The sequence below is a fragment of the Meriones unguiculatus genome, chromosome 1 (genome assembly GCF_030254825.1).
Source record: "Meriones unguiculatus strain TT.TT164.6M chromosome 1, Bangor_MerUng_6.1, whole genome shotgun sequence".
Lineage (NCBI taxonomy): Eukaryota > Metazoa > Chordata > Mammalia > Rodentia > Muridae > Meriones > Meriones unguiculatus.
In genome coordinates this window covers 198,163,595-198,177,387 of record NC_083349.1, presented here as the reverse complement: position 1 = coordinate 198,177,387, position 13,793 = coordinate 198,163,595, and the positions used below count along the sequence as shown (strand labels likewise).

At 40.7% G+C, this 13,793-nt stretch overlaps 1 pseudogene; it reads right to left on the bottom strand.

Annotated features, from left to right (window-relative positions):
- Positions 1 to 290: 290 nt before the first annotated feature.
- On the bottom strand, positions 291 to 1,283 carry LOC110542744 (vomeronasal type-1 receptor 3-like; annotated as a pseudogene).
- Between the last annotated feature and the right edge of the window lie 12,510 nt (positions 1,284 to 13,793).

Here is a 13,793-nt window from a genome sequence, read left to right as displayed (position 1 = left end):
AAAAATCAAGAAATAAGATATTGTTCAAAGTACTTAAAAATTCATTTTGTTCACAGTATCATAATTTCAGTGGATAGTAAGCATTTAAATTATCAAAATTATGTGCACGAAGTTATAATCAAGAAAAATGATAACTACCTGATTTTTAGTAGTGTACAAATTGTCTGAAGTAGATCAAAGATCCTATAAGGTATTCAAGGTCAACATTCAAATTCTTTATCTCATGGAAATCCTTCACTCAATCACTATATTTTATAATCTCCTAAAACTGAGAACAGGTGGGTTTCAATTCAGCCACAGACTGCACTTTGAAAACAGCTCATTCTCAATACAGAAAAGGAAGAAGTAAATTGGAAAATAATTTTATTATTCCTCATTAGTAAGAAATGGCAGATGGTTGAGTAGGAGGTGGTTAAAACTGCATTAATTCCCTCCAACCTTGGAATTTTTGTTTGTGCATAAATGCCATAAAGGGTGATGGAGTTGTTCAACCAATAGAGGAACACAAAGGAGCTCACCAGAAACAGGATGTGGTGAGTGGCTTTGCTTTCAGGAGATGGCTGGGTGGAGAGGCTTAGGCTGTGGAGGTGATGGGCTCTCTTGTGCTGTCTGTAAAGGTAAATCACCTTGTAGCAGCTGATACAAGTCATTATGGCCACAAGGAAGAGATCATGAATCAATATGACACACACACACACACACACACACACACATACACCAAAAAAATAAAAAATAAATAACCCTGAGTTGTGATTTCCAAAGTACTTGTTTTGACACTAAGCATGCAAATATCCATTGCCAGCATGAGAAGAATTGGTTTTGGCTATTGGCAAATCAATCATATTTCCATAGATGAGCAGGTTAATGAGCCAGCAGGAAAGTAAGGAAGAAAAAGTCCATGTAGAGAGTTTAGGCTTAAGTAATGCCCACTTAGAATTACTAGGAATGATGGTGATGACTTGAAATGTGCTTAAAACACAGGTGGTGCAGATGGACAGACCCTGTAAGAATCTGGCTACAAACAAAACTGCCTTACAATCAATGTCATCCAGAAAATTGGGTACTCCAAAGGATGCCATGATGTCTGGTATTAATGTAAATATGATCAACATCATATTAACTATTTATTGTCAGGTGCATGAAAATTGAATCTATCAATTTCACAAGATGAGGCTTAAAGAGTAATTATATAAATTTAAAATGAACAGTGGTGAGTTTCCTATGACACCAATACATAACTATGATATGAGTAAAATCCCCAAGATGGTGTCACTTGGCAGCATAATGGATGCTAACATGTATCAGTCTTGTTACATTTAGAGTGACAAATAAATGTACTATATTATAAACTATTTTTAAATGGTGTTTTAGGGATTCCATGTCAGAGACAGTCCCTGTTCCCATTACTAGGGAACTCACTTGGATACTGGGTTGCTATGGTCTACATCTGTGCAAGGGTTCTAGGCTATATCCATGAATGGTCCTTGGTTGGAGTATCAGTCTCAGAAAAGACACCTGTGCCCAGATATTTTGGTTCTGTTGTTATCCTTGTGGAGATTCTGACTTCCCCAGGTCCTTCTATCTCCCCCTTCTTTCATAAGATTCCCTGCTCTCTGACCAAAATTTGGTTAAGAGTCTCAGCATCTGCTTTGATACCTTGCTGGCTAGAGTCTTTCAGAGGTCCTCTGTGGTAGGCTCCTGTCCTGCTCCCGATTTTCTCGCTCTTCCAATGTCCATCCTATTTGTCTTTCTGAGTGAGGATTGATCATCTTACTCAGGCAACTTCTTCTTGCTTAGCTTTTTAGGTTTACAGATTTGGGTATGTTTATCCTATATTACATGTCTAATATCCACTTATAAGTGAGCATATGCCGTGTGTGTCTTTCTGCTTCTGGGATACCTTACTCATAATGATCTTTCCTAGTTCTCACCATTTGCCTGAAAATTTCATGATATCCTTGTTTTTAATTGCTGAGTAGTATTCCATTGTGTAAATGTATCACAATTTCTGTATCCATTCCTCCATTGAGGTACATTTGGTTTATTTCCAGGTTCTGGCTCTTATGAATAAAGCTGCCACAAACATAGTTGAGAAAATGTCCTTGTTGTGTGCTTGAGCATGCTTTGGATATATGCCTGGGAGTGGTATAGCTGAATCTTGAGATAGCGCTATTTCTAATTGCCTGAGAAAGCACCAGACTGATTTCCAAAGTGGTTGTAGAAGTTCACATTCCCACTAGCAATGGAAGAGAGCTCCCCTTTCTCCACATCCTCTCCAGCTTTTGTTGTCACTGGAGTTTTTGATCTTAGCCATTCTGATGGGTGTAAGGTAACATTTCACGGTTGTTTTGCGTTTATCCTCCTGATGGCTAAGGACATTGTGCATTTCTTTAATTGTTTCTCTGCCATTCTATATTCCTCTACCGAGAATTCTCTGTTTAGCTCTGTACCTGATTTTTTAATTGGATTACTTGATTTGTTTCTGTTTAACTTCTTGAGATCTTTATATATTCTGGATATTAGACAGCTGTCAGATATGGGTTTGGTGAAGATCCTTTCCCAGTTTGTAGGCTGTTGTTTTTTAGGATGACAGTGTCATTTGCTTTACAGAAGCTTTTCAGTTTCATGAGGTCCCATTTATGGATTGTCGATTTTAGAGCCTCTTATCAAATCCTTTTAATCAAATGCATTTTATCAAATGCTTTTACAGAATCTAAGGAGATTATCATGTTTTTTTTTCTTTCACTTTGTTTATATGGTGGATTACATTGATGGATTTCTGCATATTGAACCACCCCTGCATAACTGGGATGAAGACTACTTGGTCATACTGAATGATATAATCGAGTTCTTAGGTTCGGTTTGTGAGTATTTTCTTAAGTATTTTTGCATCAATGTTCATTAGGTAGATTGACCTGAAATTCTCATTCTTTGTTGAGTATTTGTGAGGTTTTGGTATCAAGGTGACTGTGGCTTCATAGGATGAAGTTGGTAATGATCCATCTGTTTCTCCTTTGAGGAATAGTTTGAAGAGTATTGGTGTTAGCTCTTCTTTAAAGGTCTGGTAGAAATCTGCTTTGAAGCCATCTGGCCCTAGGACCTTTGCATATATAGTTCACTTGTGTAGCTTGGTATTCTTCTGGGAATCCTAACAGTGAGATCAGGGGCTGCCTCTGACTCTGGCTGGCTTTGGGGAACCGTTTTCCTCCTTCTGGGTTGCCTTGTCCAGCCTTAATAGGAGGAGAGGTGCCTAGTCTTGTGAAAACTTAATATACCATTTTGGCTGATATCCATGAGAGGCCTGCCCTTTTCAGAAGAGGAATGGAAGAGGAGTGGATAGTGTTGGGTGTTCAGAGAGAAGGTAAGGGAAAGGACTTGGAAAAGAAGGGAAAGGGAAACTGTAATTGAGGTGTAAAAATAATAAAAATTAAAGTTTAAAAAGAGGGAATTCTGTAACTATTAATGATGGCATTAAATGTTAGGAGAAAACAAAATAACTAACCCAGTACCCCTCAGGTTGTTATAAACACTAACAGCCAGTCAACCTGCCCTTCAGGTTCTGCTTCCCTTCCTGTAGCAGCTTGAATGTTCTGCAGTCCAAACCAGTGAATCCTGAGAAGAGAAACAAGGTAGGAGTGGCAGGGGCTAAGGAGAGGTGAGGAGTCCTCAGGCAAAGGTGAGTATGCTGGGGAAACAGACTTCTCAAAACACAGAATCAGTGAAATGGCTCATTTAATTGGGGGAAATTAAGGCTATTTAAACCTGAGGAGAATAGGTTGAGGCTTTGAGAGTGAGTGTTCATCATTGGCCAGACCTAGATGCTGGAAATGCCTTATTTTAAGGAAGAAGAATTGCAGGTGTTTGCAGGATATGACCTTATAAGGGGAGGGGAAGTTGAAAGTGGAACCTAGCAGCCAGGCCAGGGTGGCAGAGGTGGTGAGTGTAAGGTTATGTGCTCTGGGACATGCAAGCGAGGGTATAAAGGGGATAGTCGTAATCCCGCTCTTTTCCTTTATTAATTTATCTATTTATTTATTTTTAATTTTTTTATTTTTCTTTATTAATTACACTTTACTCACTTTGTATCCCCCCCATGGTTCCCTCCCTCTTCCCATCACAATTCTACCCTTCCTCCACCCTCTGCCTGCATGCCCCTCCCCAAGTCCACTGATAGGGGAGCACTTCTTTTCCTTCCTTCTGATCCTAGTCAATTAAGTCTCATCAGGAGTGGCTGCATTGTCTTCTTCTGTGGCCTGGTAATGCTGCTTTCCCCTCAGGGGGAGGTACTTAAGGAGCAGGCCAATCAGTTCATGTCAGAGGCAGTTCCTGTTCCTATTACAATAGAACCCGCTTGGATACTGAACTGCCATGGGCTACATTTGTGCAGGGGTCTTAAGTTATCTCCATGCATAGTCCTTGGTTGGAGTATCAGTCTCAGGAAAGACCCCTGTGCTCAAATTTTTTGGTTCTGTTGCTCTCCTTATGGAGTTCCTGTCCTAATCAAGAGTGAGGACTCTTGCTAAAATGCTCAATTCCTATCCAGAAAGGCAAAGAGGCTGGACATCAGAAGAAGGAGAAAAGAGGGAACAAGTCAGGAGCCAGACACAGAGGACCTCTGAAAAGCTCTGCCCTGCAGACTATCAATGTAGATGCTGAGACTTATAGATAACCTTTGGGCAGAGTGCAGGGAATCTTAGAAAAGAAGTGGGAAATAGTAAGATCTGGAGAATCCTGCTCTTTTCAAGATGAGATTCTTGGGGTTTGTACTTGCCTCAGTCTCACTCTTGCTTCAGCCAGCTCCCCTGGTTGCATGACTTCCTGGCCCCATAGCAACCACCAAATTAGTTAGTGAATATAGATAGTAAATATCTGGGTAGAAATTAGTAAAACTGAAACTAAAGGAACAATGCATGCCTTCATAAAATATATACGAGTATACTGAACCTTAATGTCCTCTACATGAAAAGGACAAATAACAGAAGAAAGTCAGAAAATAAATGGGAGATGGAAAGATCCTCTACTTCAGAGGTTAGCAGAATATTATGAATGTTGTCTATATATCAGTCAAAGACATTTATAGATTCAGTACAATACCCATCAAGTGACTAGTAACAATAATCACAGAAATTGAAAAAAGTCTTAACATTTATATGAAAATATAAAATTGCCCAGTTGCCACAGTGTAATTTTTCACCCCTCATGAAGAAACCATTATTTCTTCAAAGGAAAAAGAAGGTCACTGGTGTCATGTATCTTGACCTATCACAGTAAGATGGGAAACTGATACAACCAAACAAATTTCTATCCATGAATGTTATGGAGAGCTGGAGAGATGGCTCAGCAATTAAGAGCACACACTACTTTTCCAGAGGGCCTGAGGTCAGTTCTCAGCACTCATGTCAGGAGGTTCACAAATGCCTGTAACTCCATTTCCAAGAAAACCAATGTCCTTATCTTGCTGTTGCTGGTCCTTCACTCATCCATGCATATACGTACTCACACATGACACATGCCTATACCTATAGTTAAAAATATAAATGAGGGCTGGAGAGGTGGCTTAGCATTTAATAGTACTAGCTGCTCTTCCAGAGGTCCCCAATTCAGTTCCCAGCAAATATATGGTGGTTCCCAACCATCTATAATGGTATCTGATGCCCTATTCTGGTGTTCATGAAGACAAAGCACTCATGTATATTAAATACATACATATTACATACATAATTAATACACCCATAAATACATCTTTAAAATATAAATAAATCTTAAAATATTGATTGTCAATATGAAATCTACTGGCTGCTATTTAAAATAAACAGCTGTGCAATTATTTGAATTATGTGCCAGTGTTATTCTTATGCCCAGTTCGTGAGACCCCCCCAAAGACCACCAGGAATTGACTCCATTGCAAACACATGAAGGTTCATTTAATACAAGCTCGAGCTCCAGCAACAACTTCCCTGTGAAAACAGAGGGGTATGCAAGCAGCCCTTAGGTTTGTGGAAACAGGGTTTTTAAAGGGCAAAACCACAAGTGGGGAATTTCTAAGCCTTTTCCTAGTCATGGTCTATTTTAGGCACCAAGGCCATTAACAGTCCTGGCCCATCCACCGAGAGGGTATCTGCTTCTGTTAGGGAGGGGGAACTATTAGCACATCTTGTGGGTTTTTTTTTGTTGTACTAGGGCTATGTGACCTTGGTCACCAACTAGGGGCTGTCTGGGTGGGTTGTCAGGCAAAAGTATCTCTCAAGCATCTGTCTGGTTACTTTTCTTCAGCAGTGTGGGTCTGTCTCAACTTGTCTGCTTCTTTGTCTACTTTGTCTAAACTTGTACCCAGGACCACAGTCATGTTGCCCCAGGAACTAAATTTCAAATTTTGGACCTCTGATTAACACATCAATAAAGTTTTTAGTGGAACAATAGACTATGCAAAGCTGACTCTTCAGGACGAAAAAGCACCAATAACCAATGAATTTTTTTCAACTAAATAGCAAATGATGACAGGAAACTAAGAGTCATGTATACCTGGTGAAGAATTATGGAACCCATAGAGACACATTCAGTTGAAGTTAATTTCATAGGCTTAAGTTAAGTAACAAATACATTCAAGTAATACAAGTGTGGTTATCATTATGAAAGCATGTATACAGGTTTGCATGTTTGTGGATGTACTCACACAGTGCGTATACACATGTGAACACATTGCATGTAGAAGTCCATGGCTGATGTCAGGAATCATATTTTATTGCTCTTCCTCTTTTTTGATAATTTTTACTTTTTTATATTAATCACAGGGTATTTACTTTGTATTCCAGCCATAGCTCCCTCATTCATGCCCTCCCAACCCCACCCTCCCTCCCTCATCTCCTCCCTGCCCCTGTCCAAATCCACTGATAGGGAAGATGCTCCTCCCTTTCCATCTGACCCTAGCTTATCAGGTATTTTCAGGACTGGCTGCAATGTCCTCCTCTGTGGCCTAGCATGGCTGCTCCTTCGTGGGGGGGTGTGTCAAAGAGACAGTCATTGAGTTCATGTCAGAAATAGTCCCTATTCCCCTTACAAGGGTACCCACTTGTATGCTGAGCTACCATGGGCTACAACCGAGCAGGGGTTCTAGCTTATATCCATACATGGTCCTTTGTTAGAGATACAGTCTCATAAAAGACCCCTGTGCCCAGATGTATTTGGTCCTTGTGGAGCTCCTATCCTCTCTAGGTCATACTAACGCCCCTTCTATCATAAGATTCCCTGCACTCTGCCCAAGGTTTGGTTATGAGTCTCAGCATCTGCTTTGATATACTGCTAGGTAGAGTCTTTCAGAGGCCCTCTGTGGTAGGCTCCTGTCCTGTTACTTGTTTTCTGCTACTTCCAATGTCCATCCCATTTGTCTTTATAGGTGAGGATTGATCATCTTATTGGGGGTCCTCTTTCTTATTTTGCTTCTTTAGGTGAACAGATTTTAGTGTGTTTATCCTATCTTGCAGGTCTAGTACCCATTTACAAGTGAGTGTATACCGGTGTCTTTCTACTTCTGGAATACCTCACTCAGAATGGTCCTTTCTAGATTCCACCATTTACCTGCAAATTTCATGATTTACTTGTTTTTAATTGCTGAGTACTATTCCATTGTGTAAATGTATCACAATTTCTATATCCATTACTCCATTAAGGGACATCTGGGTTATTTCCAGGTTCTGGCTATTACGAATAAAGCTGCTACAAATATGATTGAGCAAATGTCTCTGTTGTGTACTTGAGCAAATTTGGATATATGTCTAGGAATGGTATAGCTGGATCTTGAGGAAGCAGTATTCTTAATTGTCTGAGAAAGCATCAGATTGATTTCCAAAGTGGTTGTACAAGTTTACATTCCCACCAGCAATGGAGGAGGGTTCCCCTTTCTCCACATCCTCTCCAGCATGTATTGTCACTTCAGTTTTTTATCTTACCCATTCTGATGGGTGTAAAGTGAAATCTCAGAGTCGTTATTTGCATCTCTCTGATGGCTAAGGATATTGAGCATCTCTTTAGGTGTTTCTCTGCCATTCTATATTCCTCCACAAAGAATTATCTGTTTAGCTCCATACACCATTTTTTAATTGGATTGCTTGATTTGTTGCTTTTTAAATTCTTTAGTTCTTTATATATTCTGGATATGAGCCCTCTGTCAGATAAGTGGTTGGTGAAGATCCTTTCCCAGTCTGTAAGCTGTCATTTCGTTCTGACAACAGTGTCTTTTTGATGGGCATTGCATTGAATCTGTAGATTGCTTTTGGTAAGATGGCCATTTTTACTATGTTAATCCTACCAAGCCATGAGCATGGGAGATCTTTCCATCTTCTCATATCTTCTTCTAATTCTTTCTTCAGAGATTTGAAATTTTTTTCATACAAGTCTTTGACTTCCTTGGTTAGGGTTACTCCGAGGTACCTTATGTCATTTGTGGCTATTGTGAAGGGTGTTGTTTCCCTAATTTCTTTCTCAGCTCTTTTGTCTTTTGTATACAGGAGGGCTACTGATTTTTTTGAGTTAATTTTGTATCCGGCCACTTTGCTGAAGGTGTTTATCAGCTGTAGGAGTTCCCTGGTAGAGTTTTTGGGGTCACTCACGTATACTATCATATCATCTGCAAATAGTGATAATTTGACTTCTTCCTTTCCAATTTGTATCCCCTTGATCTCCTTCAACTGTCTTATTGCTCTAGCAAGGACTTCCAGAACTATGTTGAAGAGATATGGAGAGAGTGGGCAGCCTTGTCTTGTCCCTGATTTCAGTGGGATTGCTTTAAGTTTCTGTCCGTTCAGTTTGATGTTGGCTATAGGCTTGCTGTATATCGCCTTTACTATGTTTATATATGTGCCTTGTATCCCTGATCTCTCCAATACTTTGAACATGAATGGATGTTGGATTTTGTCGAAGGCTTTTTCAGCATCTAGGGAGATTATCATGTGGTTTTTTTCTTTCAGTTTGTTAATATGGTGGATCACATTGATGGATTTCCATATATTGAACCACCCCTGCATACCTGGGATGAAGCCTACTTGGTCATAGTGGATAATATCTTTGATGTGTTCTTGGATGCAGTTTGCAAGTATTTTATTAAGTATTTTTGCATCAATGTTCATAAGGGAGATTGGCCGGAAATTCTCTTTCTTTGTTGAGTCTTTGTGAGGTTTAGGTACCTAGGTAACTGTGGCTTCATAGAATGAATTTGGTAATATTCCTGCTGTTTCTATTTTGTGGAATAGTTTGAAGAGAATTGGTGTTAGCTCTTCTTTGAAGGTCTGGTAGAATTCTGCGCTGAAGCCATCTGGTCCTGGGCTTTTTTTGGATGGGAGACTTTTGATGACCGCTTCTATTTCTTTGGGGGATATAGGTCTATTTAGTTGATTTACCTGGTCCTGGAAAGAAAATTCTCAACTTCATATGGAATAACAAGAAACCCAGAATTGCTAAAACAATCCTCTACAATAAAAGATCTTCCGGAGGTATCTCCATCCCTGATCTTAAGTTGTACTATAGAGCAACAGTTTTAAAAACTGCATGGTACTGGCATAGAAACAGAATGGTGGATCAATGGAACCGAACAGAGGACCCAGAAATAAACCCACACACTTATGGACACCTGATCTTTGACAAAGACGTCAAAACCATACAATGGAAAAAAGATAGCATCTTCAACAAATGGTGCTGATCTAACTGGATGTCTACATGTAGAAAAATGAAAATAGATCCATACTTGTCACCCTGCACAAAACTGAAGTCCAAGTGGATCAAAGACCTCAACATAAAACCAGACACATTAAATCGGCTTGAAAAAAAAGTGGGAAATACCCTAGAACTCATTGGTACAGGGGAAAACTTCCTGAACAGAACACCAACAGCACAGGCTCTAAGAGCAACAACCAATAAATGGGACCTCATGAAACTGAAAAGCTTCTGTAAAGCAAAGGACACCGTCATCAAAACAAAGCGACCACCTACAGATTGGGAAAGAATCTTCACCAACCCTTTATCTGACAGAGGACTCATATCCAGTATATATAAAGAACTAAAGAAGCTGAAAAGCAGCAAACCAAGTAATCCACTTAAAAAATGGGGAACAGAGCTAAACAGAGAATTCTATGTAGAGGAATACCGAATGGCAGAGAAGCACTTAAAGAAATGCTCAACCTCACTAGCCATTAGGGAAATGCAAATCAAAACAAACCTGAGATTTCACCTTACACCCATGAGAATGGCCAAGATCAAAAACTCAAGTGACAACACATGCTGGAGAGGTTGTGGAGAAAGGGGAACCCTCCTCCACTGCTGGTGGGAATGTAAACTTGTACAACCACTCTGGAAATCAATCTGGCGCTTTCTCAGACAACTAGGAATAGCATTCCTCAAGATCCAGCCACACCACTACTGGGCATATATCCAAAAGAGGCTCAAGTACACAAAAAGGACATTTGCTCAACCATGTTTGTAGCAGCTTTATTTGTAATAGCCAGAAGCTGGAAACAACCCAGATGCCCCTCAACTGAAGAATGGATGCAGAAATTGTGGTACATCTACACAATGGAATATTACTCAGGAATGAAAAATAAGGAAATCATGAAATTTGCAGGTAAATGGTGGGATCTGGAAAGGATCATCCTGAGTGAGTTGTCCCAGAAGCAAAAAGACACACATGGTATATACTCACTCATATAGACATACAACATTGGACAAACCCACTAAAACCTGTGCATCTAAAGAAACTAAGCAAGAGAGAGGACTCTAACTAAAATGTCCAATCCCCATCCGGAAAGGCAAAGAGGATGGACATCAGAAGAAGAAGAAAACATGAAACAACCTAGGAACCTACCATAGAGGGCCTCTGAAAGCCTCTGCCCTTCAGACTATCAAAGCAGATGCTGAGCCGGATGGGCAACTGTTGGGCAGGTGAACAGAATTTTAGGTAAGAACTGGGAAATAGTAAGAGCTGGAGAGGACAGGGTCTCCACAAGGAGAGCAACAGAACAAGAAAATTTGAACACAGGGAACTTCCAAGAGACTCATACTCCAACCAAGGACTATTCATGGAGATAACCCAGAACCCCTGCACAGATGTAGCTCAGGGCAGTTCAGAGTCCAATTGGGTTACATAGTAATGGGAAGAGGGACAGCCTCTGACATAATCTGATTGGCCTGCTCTTTGATCACCTCCCTCTGGGGGGGAGCAGCCTTACCAGGCCATAGTAGAGGACAATACAGCCACTTTTGATGTGAACTGACAGACTAAGATCAGAAAGGAGAGGAGAACCTCCCCTATTAGTGGACTTGGGGAGTGGCATGCAAGCAGAGGGAGGAGGGAGGGTGGGGTTGGGAGGGGAGGAGGGAGGGGCTTAAGGGGGGATGCAGAATGAATAAAGTGTAATTGATGAAAAATTTAAAAAAAAAGGGGGAAAAATAATTTAAGAACCTTAAATGACTTTCAAAATTGGAGGAAAACATGGAGTTAGTCAATTGGCATGGAGCATGTCTCGCCCCTGGGGGCAATGGTCTCCTGAACCTACTCAGACCTCGGACACCACCACTGCTAGTTCTAGAACTGACGCAGGATGTTGCAACGAGGGGTTAAGGCTTCTCATAATATTTCCTATAAGCCCACACCTGTTTGTCTATATCCCCCATTTTTATTCATTATTAGCCAGATAGAGCCAAGTAATTGTGGTAATGATACTTGCTTTTTTGCCCAATGCTGGAATGCTAGTAAATTTAGGTATGCCCTGGTTACTCGCATGCCTCACTGGGTGCCTGTGCCCATTGATGCCCCTCACGCTATGACTGTCTTCAGACAGAAAAGGGATCTTGGAACTACAGCCACCATTGTTACTACCATTTCATTGGCGGCTGTTGGAGCTACCACCAGGGCATTAGCCATGAGTCATACTGGGCAGACTGCTCAGACCCTGAATAATCATTTAGCCAATGTAGCTCATGCCTTAGTTGTACATAAAGGAATTAATGCTCAACTAAAAGGAAGCTTGATGGTGGTCAATCAGAGGATTGACCTCTTGCAGGAGCAAATTGATACCCTATGGCAAATTGCTCAACCTGGCTGTCAATGAAAGTATGCTGGACTTTGTGTCACTAGCATACAACATGAGAATTTTTCCTGTGCTGCAAATCTGTCTAAACAATTGTTGAGCTATATTTTAGGTAATTGGACTGGAGAATTCGATACTACGATGGAGCAGCTGAGAGTGGCCATTGTCACAGTAAATTCTACCAGAGTGGACGCAGGACTAGCCACAGGATTATCACCATGGATTGTTGCAGCCATGAATCATCTGAAGGAATGGGCGGGCATGGGAGCGTTAGCAGGCCTTCTGGTGTTGGTCTCCTTGGTTTGCCTGTGGTATATATGCAAGGTATATATCTCACAACAGTGTGATGTAGCCATGATCATTCAGGCCTTTACAGCCATTGAAGCAGGACATTCTCCCCAAGCATGGTTGGATACCATAAAAAGCTAAAATGATACGCTCAGGATGCGAGGCTAAGCACTGCACTCAGGGTCAGCCGCTTTGGACCCAGAGAAGAGCATGTCTGATTGCATGCGGGTTGATGCCCCAGGTCCCGCCTCTGAGAAAAAGGTATCCGACGGGTCTGATGCTCTTTGGGTGGATGACACCTAAATGAACATCAGTACGAAGTCCCAATTTATTTCTAATATCAGAGATCAGACCTCTACTCTTGCCTGATGCGTCTAAAACAAAAAGGGGGAACTGTAGAGAGCTGCGGAATGCTATGCCTTAAAGATGGAGCTGGTTTCCGCCTTCCACCTTCCCGATGGTGAGTGCTCTCTGTCATGAACAATTCCACATTTGGCTAAGGCTGAGGATCTGGCTTGCTTCCATGTATGTGGACCTATCTGCATTGCCCCCGTGGCACGCCTGGGTTGGCTACCCAGAGGCTATTTAAGCTGTGGGCTGGCTTTCCCCGGGGTCCGAGGATTGTTCAATGTTCCTGAATAAACTGCATTGAAAAAAAAAAAAAAAAAAACTAACTACATACTGATGTTTGTAGAAAAACATGCTGATTGGCACTTCAGAAGGTGGGAAGGTTGGAGAAATGTCAAACTCCTTGGTTTTCAGGACTGGGTGTTGTACCTCTGCGACACGCATTCCATGGAGGCTTCAGAACCTCAGAAGGTAGTGAAGCAGGTGGGCTCAGTGCAGAAATCTTCTGAGTGCTGTTATATTAAGAAGCAAGATCTGTTAATGCTTTAAAGGCAAATCTGCATGTTATAAAGAGTTTTATTTATTAGATCACAGTATATATTTGTTAAAACCCTGTTTAAAAGTTCTAATCTTTCCTGAGATTGTGTAAAACACAGACAGTAACATACATATTTGAACATCTTTAGAGTTTCAGTTGCACTCAAAACTCTTTCCAAAGTATTTGTATTTAAACTCTCAGTATGTGTGAGAAATGGAGGCTGGAGAGTGAGTGATACAGAGGGAAACTACTGGAATATATAATGAAAGATACATTTGCATGTTATGCAAATGTCATGATACAATATACAACCATGATGGGTATCTGTCAATAAGACCTTGTAAAGTTTCAATAAATTACCAACAACAGCAAACTCCATTGGGACCAAACCAACTAAATGAATGATGTTTTCTATCATATATAAAATGTGTCATATGTCATTACCAAAACATCACATCCCAGCTACCTGATAGTATATACATAATTTAACAATAATTCAAACATATCAGAGGTAATTGATGGGTAAAGTTACATGTGAAAATGCT